General features: G+C 37.9%; 1 long non-coding RNA gene across 1 annotated transcript; it reads right to left on the bottom strand.

Moving 5' to 3' along the window:
• Nucleotides 1-2,832: 2,832 nt before the first annotated feature.
• LOC116216876 lies at nucleotides 2,833-5,670 on the bottom strand. The gene is made up of 3 exons (XR_004160471.1): nucleotides 5,548-5,670; nucleotides 5,019-5,160; nucleotides 2,833-2,915 (listed from the first exon to the last, which is right to left on the bottom strand). It is a non-coding gene; the product is annotated as an uncharacterized LOC116216876 (long non-coding RNA).
• Between the last annotated feature and the right edge of the window lie 1,231 nt (nucleotides 5,671-6,901).

Below are 6,901 nucleotides of genomic sequence, written 5' to 3'. Positions count from 1 at the left end.
GGAAAAGCTTTGCTTGTACTATAAGATAATTACTAGTTGTTTACTATCTCATTACAAAATCCTTGCAGAGACCAGGATTTTACCATGTAGATGCTAAAAATCATCAATATTATATAGGAAAAACTATAGTGTTTCTTCTACCCACTTTTCCCTAGAAAAACTGCACTTATTTGGAAGATATGGCACAGTGTAATACACCTTTTCTACAACATCTGCCTGATTTAATTTAAAGGCTTTGCAGGGTGGGAACCTGTTAAGAACCATGCTAGGTATGTATATTGTAAAGGACTCTGTCATATCAACAGTGTAACAAAAATTGAAGATTATTATGCCAAAGCCTCAGCTTTTGGTGGGTCTCAGAAATGACGGTATACTTATTTTTAGAGACGACTATAGCAGTAACTCAACATGACACGGGAGACTTTAAAAACAGCAAGTCTGATTTAAACCAATGGAAAATCCAGAAATACAGACTGGAGACTGTACTTAATGCACCATATTGCATCTGAACATTTTGTTCCTACCAATCTATCCAAAGCATGACGTTTTGCATTTCATATTAGCATTCTGAAGACATGAAAGGATTCTTCAAACCGATGCTGATATGCCATGTCAGAGCATGTACTCTGACTGCTTAGAAAGCTGTCATGTCCACTTTTTACTCATGTCCCTACCTTCACCTCCGCCTTCCAATCATCCCTCCTCCTATTCCCCAAAAAAACCCTGGGGCTGTTTTTATTGGTAGCACTATTTCAGCAGGAAGAGCGCTACAAATATCATTAGCTCAGCAGGAAGAGAGCTACAAATACAGTTTGTGGGATTTGAACTCCACTTTGGATTTCTGCAGCACATCAGCTGTTATGCATATGTACTAAGAGTGAATGCTAACAAATCACTGCAGTAATACTTGATGTTTATATACAAAATCTCATCTTCAAAGCACTTCAAAATTTCCCAGTTCTACAAAATCTGGGAGAGGGAGGAAGAGATACAGGCAAGAGCCTTTCTTTAGCATTGATCTTAACACAACCACCATTAGTCCCCTTTATGCTTCACCGTATAGAAAGAATTTTGCAGTCTGCAAATTTGACCGAAGTGCTAAATTGCCAATAACATTCTCAGCAAAAACTTTAAGAAATAATTCCCCCTCCATACAGATGGCTCTTATCAGAAACTCTGTTCTTACCTTTGAGTTGAAAACCAGAAAAACCTATGATATAAGCGTAATGCTCTGGGAAATTAATATACATATCAAAATAAAGGACATCTTGATTTCAGAAAATTTTCATGGAAAAAAGAATCATATTCCAAAACACTAAAGAAACATAGAACATAATAACGAATCTTAGATATTTATGAAGATTTTTATAGGGTAAACCAGTAATTCCTCAGGAATTACTTCAGTGTTCCAATGGGAAGTGAGCTTTTGTAGCTGAAAGGAAGCCTTCATTAACGTGTTGGTCAGCAGCGGATAGAAAAATGAAGAAAACTTGAAGTGCATTGTTACAGAGCCTGTTACAGAGCCCACTTCTCCTGATCACAAAGCAACAGAAGGATCTTCCTCAATTCATGAGACCAAACACAATATTCTGCCCGCTGAACGTTTCAAACAATTGCTTCCGAGAGTTCAGCGCCCACATCTAACATGTCCTCTGAAGACTATTTCCAGGCTATTGGCACCCAAATGCAGCAAGCAGGTACTGCCCTGAGCGTTGGAGCTCCTTCTGGCGAACAACGTGCAGGCAATGCCCCCTCCTGGCTGTGCAGGGCAGGCAGCAGCAAACAAGGCCTCCAGGTATGCTATTTCGGGGTGGTTTGGTTTTTTGCCTGGGATGGGTCAGGCTTGCAACCCTTTTTCATTGTCATCCTAAAAATGGATGTGAAGTGAAACAAAACCTAACGTTTTACTTAATGAGGAAAAAATATGAAATTGTAATTAATGTAACATTCTATTTCTCGAATATTCCATTAGGTATGTGGGCCAGCCTTCCCACTTGAAAGCATGGTTTGTATTCAACATGCTTTCTAGGGCACAGAGTTTTGTAACGTAACATTTTGTAGAGTCTATTATTTAGAAACATAGACATTAAAGCAGTTCTTCTTATGTGATTTATGCTACAGTGAGATTCCTCTTTTGTTTAAAGCATTTCTGTGTCTGAGAAAATACGGAAGCATGTTAGCATACAGAGGGGTGGGAAATGCATTCTCAGATGAAAGGTTACATGCATTCCAGAAAACATTCCAAGGAAATCAAAAGGCAGTCTTTGTGGGACAACTGTAGGAGTGCCAACTCTTTTTTTACGCAATTTTACTTTGGTGGAAGTAAAAAAAAAAGAAATAAATTAGTTTGAAAGCTTAGGAAGTAATTTAAAATGAAATGAAAAATATAGCTGATGAATAACTATAGTGGAAAGTGTTTAGTTACACATCAATTAAATTCTCTCCTTACTGCATCTGCAATACCTCAAATGATGTTTTCTCTGTCTGTATTCTCCTTCTAGCAAAGTATCCTGAAAAAGCAGAAACTGTTAAATATTTCACAACTGGAAGAAAGAAAGAGAATGAAACTAGATTTTTTTTTTTTTAATTTAGACTTCCCTTCAGAAATAAACTGAACTTCAACATGCTTGAATTACATATCTTTCTGTTTACAGCCTCCCACTTACGTCTAAGCTAAACAACAACACTGGCAGAAGAGAGTAAATTTGGGGAAATGAAATTAACTATTCCTAGTTAACAGTTAAGTGAAGCATTTTCCTGTACACCAAAATAATGATGTTTGGTGCATCACCTACCAAACCTCAGTTTCTGAAAAATACAACATCAACTTTCTCATTTGGGTAGTTAAGACCTTTTAATTTTTCTGTCCTCAAAGTTTAAGCTTCTTGCATTTGCTGCTTTTCATTTAAGTCCGCCTGTAAAGAAAATCAGAAGAAAAAAAAAGGTGATTATGCTGGAGCTATCTTTGGCTGCACATTGTCTTTGTGGTTTTGACACAGTGCGGTGCAGTAAGACAGACATTATCCTACCCACTCTCGTGTTCTGCAGACATAACGGTGTTTCAGCCTGTACTTCTGTGATAACACTTTATCGTACTACTGTGTGCGACCCCAAAGTATGGTATGTGTGCCACGGACAGGAAGTGATCTGGGACAGCCATTTCTCATATACCCTTGTCTTGAGAGATAGGCTAATTTGCCTGTGTTCTCAGACAGCCTTTACCAATAAACACCAAATCAGAAAAATTGCTTTGGGATTTGGTTGTTTTCACTGTTTTCCTTTGCTGCAGATGCTTGTTCTCTAGTGTAATACACTTTATTGAAACTGCTGGAATTAGAAAGCATTGCTGAAAACAAACAATAAAAAACATATTCCTGTGTTGTTGCTTGTCTTTCTTAATTACAAACACAATTATGAATGTGTATCATATTCTGGAAATCCAGACTGCTGAAGATTCTGAGCACTTAATTTGCAATGCAATATTTGTGGGGGATGGCACAAAGGTTCTAAGACATTTTAGGGAAATCTATAGTAGTGATAAAGTGTAGCTGTCCTTGATTTGATAGCATTTAGAAATGCAGGATCACTAGAACAAAGACCACAAATATTGGAGCTTCATGGGAATTTATGTGCATTTTTCAGTATCAGCATACATCACTGCAAAGAGACAAGAGAAACAGGAGTGAAATGAGACAGTCCTTCCAAGAATTGTGAAAGTTGGTGACACAACTGGAAATGGCTGAAAGGTCCTTCAAAGGCTCCACAAAATCTGATCCTGAGTCTAGAGACACACTGTCAATATGTTTCATATAATTTTGATACAGTAAATGGATTTGTCCCAGAAAAGCCTGCAGTAACTTGCCACTTTAGGAATGTTTTGGCTTGCGCATCCTGGAAATCTCTGCTATTACTTATTAATGCATTTCTCTAATTTCCGCAGCTTTTGTAAAGAAGAAAAGCTCTTAGCAGTGATGTTAATGAAATCATGGTCAAGTGAAAATCATTCATTTCGTTTGTTCTGTAGGACAGGAAAAATACAACACTGGCTAGGTTCTCTCTCATTTATAAACACACGCTGAAAGTGAATGTGAAATCAAGTAGGTAGATCTAATGATGGTATCATTGTTCCAACTGATATTCCCAGTTCATATATAATCCATATAAATCCATGTAAACACTATTTCCAGATAATATTATATATTTAATACATTTCTGCTCAGCCTACAGTGTTCATTGTGCTCTATCTAAAACTGTAACAATGTATGAAGCCACCTGGTAGCTGAAATAAACATACATAACATTTCCATGATCTAGCCACATTCTAGTTGGCTTCCTTTCAATAATTTCACATGCTGGAGGGAGGTACATCAAAATTACAAAATTAACAATGGTCTACTCTTCTGGCTTTCCAGAAGTTTCAATTTACAGATCTCTCTACAGAAAAGCAGGTTACCGTACCACAATTTAAGCCCACTGACAATAGCTTACTTGCATTTCATGAACCCTAAAGAAGAAACTCACAGACTCCTCACAGTCTGCAAACCACATACTGGAACCTGATCCATTCCATTAAGACAGCTCTTGAACACTTACGATCAACCAACTGAGGTCTAGAACTGTCATCAGTGTATTACTGCTTATATGGATTGCAGGATGTGTAACATAGGTGCATCTAACCACTTATTTATTAAGCACACATTGCATATGCTCCATCCCAGCAGCTGATCTTGAACTCTGGAAAAGGAATTTTATCATTGACATCTCCCAAAGCAGGATTTGGCCCATGTTTCTTTAACACATGGTGATGCTGAAGATATATGTTGTTATATTACTGAATATTTTTTATCTTATCACATGTAAGCTGACTAAACTAGGAGCTATTTATAGAGGCTAATTCACATTCTTATGGCATATGGATGTGCTTTTTGCCAGCTTTAGCATGAATACAGTTTATATTCATTAAAGCTGAGCTAGCTAATTACCATAGAATTAGTGAAAAGCTTTTTTAGCAATAGTACCTCAAGGTTGCCAATAATTTCATTTGGGATTCGGAAAGACTGTGAGCTTCTGATCTTCACCAGTCAAACCAGCCACAGCACCTGCCTCGAAGGACTCTGCCTCTGGGCTGGGCTCCCCCAGGAGACTTTCTTGATCAGACCCCTAGCAGTAATCAACGATAAGAAATATGTGAGTAAGAACATCCTCACATTTTCTATAGGACCAGTGTCAGCTCAAAGACATGCAACGATACTCAAAGCCTGCTTTTGAGAACTTTACTGACACAGCCAGCATCACTCCTTCACTGCCCAGGCCAGGCAGATGCTGAGGTCATGAAGCTGCATGGGATGACAGCCCAGAGGTGCTGACTCAAATAAAAGTCCTCCTCTGCTGATTGGTTAATGCAATAAAAGCAATTTCATTCAAGCACTTATTTTAGAAGTGAATGCATTCTGGAGAAAATAGTACTGGGCACCAAAGGGAATAAACATGGTGGAAGATTCACAGAATAATAGCTGGGGGAAAAAAAAAGGGAACAAAACTCCATACCTTAGGTTCCATATCTGCAGCTATTGGTGATGCAGAGAGTGATGCATAGATATCAGAAGATGTACCTTCCTCAGATGGAGCAGGGAAGGGGGTAACTGCAGGTGGGGCAAGTTCAACCATATACTGCCAATATACATATAAAATAAAATAAAATTAAAAAAAAAAGTAATTCAGGTTTAATTACAAAATTACAAAAAATAATATCTTTTTGTGTGTGTGTTACTTTCCAGGTGCTAAGAACTGGAAAGCATACCAAAAATGATTATAAATCAACTTTAATTTCTAGCTGCATCTCAAGAGAACCTGTTTAAAACACTTGGAAAGAACATATGATTTTCATAATTTCATAACACTACAGCTTCTTACTCATATGGATAATTACATTTAGAAAACACAGTGCCTAGATAATGTGCAGTCTTCACAATGCAAATTTCATTCCTGAACAGGGATCTTGTCGCTTTTTGGAATCAAAGACCCTTCTGACCTTCAGAAAAGACCATCCAGACATTCAATGGCAAGAGTATGCTGCAGTAAAGTTACAGTGACACTGCATCAAACATTTTAATATGTGACTGTAATTTAAGAATCACTGACGGTCCAATTTTCGTTGCTAGATCAACTTGCTCCCATTTCTCATTCCTATGCTCATGGGAACACCTCGCTGGAATTATGCTGGTGTTTGAACTGCTGCTCCAGGAACGCTCAGGTAAGGAAAGGACATTTTCTCTCCTGGAGTACCTGGATGTAGCACTTGTCCTTCATCCTCATTTGGTCTCTCTCAAGTGATGCAGAATGTTGCCTCGAGTCCTCTAGGGGGCCAAGGTTTTGTGTTTCTGTTTTTTTTTTGTGTGTGTGTGTGTGCGACATGTCAATCAGGGTGACAGAAGGCACTTTTGAATGACTAAGAAATGGTATACTAATGGTATGTTTTGGGCCTCTGCAAAGGGAAATGCCCACTGAGAATACGAGGCAGATGTTCCAGTTCTGAGTCAGCTATTACAAAACAGGATTTTGCTTGCATGGTGCAAGTCAGCTGCATTAATTCACATCAGGGTAATTGCAGCTCCCATAAATTAAATTTCCTCATACCTCGGAAATCACAGCTAGATTGGTGTTTGGCTCATTTACAGTTACCTGCTACAGTTAAATATGCTAAAAAAATATGAAAGATTCCGTAATTTTTATGGTTAAAAAAAAAAAAGAAAGAAAGAAAGAAAAAAGAAACAGTGATGACCTTGTCAGTTTAATTTATTGCATTAAAAGCTTATTTCGTAGTCCGAAAAGCATTTCAGAGGTGATGTTTGGACACTGCCATTATCTTCAAGATTCTCTGCCATGTATCAGCTAGCCCAAA

Source organism: Meleagris gallopavo, chromosome 8 (genome assembly GCF_000146605.3).
Source record: "Meleagris gallopavo isolate NT-WF06-2002-E0010 breed Aviagen turkey brand Nicholas breeding stock chromosome 8, Turkey_5.1, whole genome shotgun sequence".
NCBI classification, from domain to species: Eukaryota; Metazoa; Chordata; class Aves; order Galliformes; family Phasianidae; genus Meleagris; species Meleagris gallopavo.
This window is presented reverse-complemented; position numbering and strand designations above follow the sequence as displayed.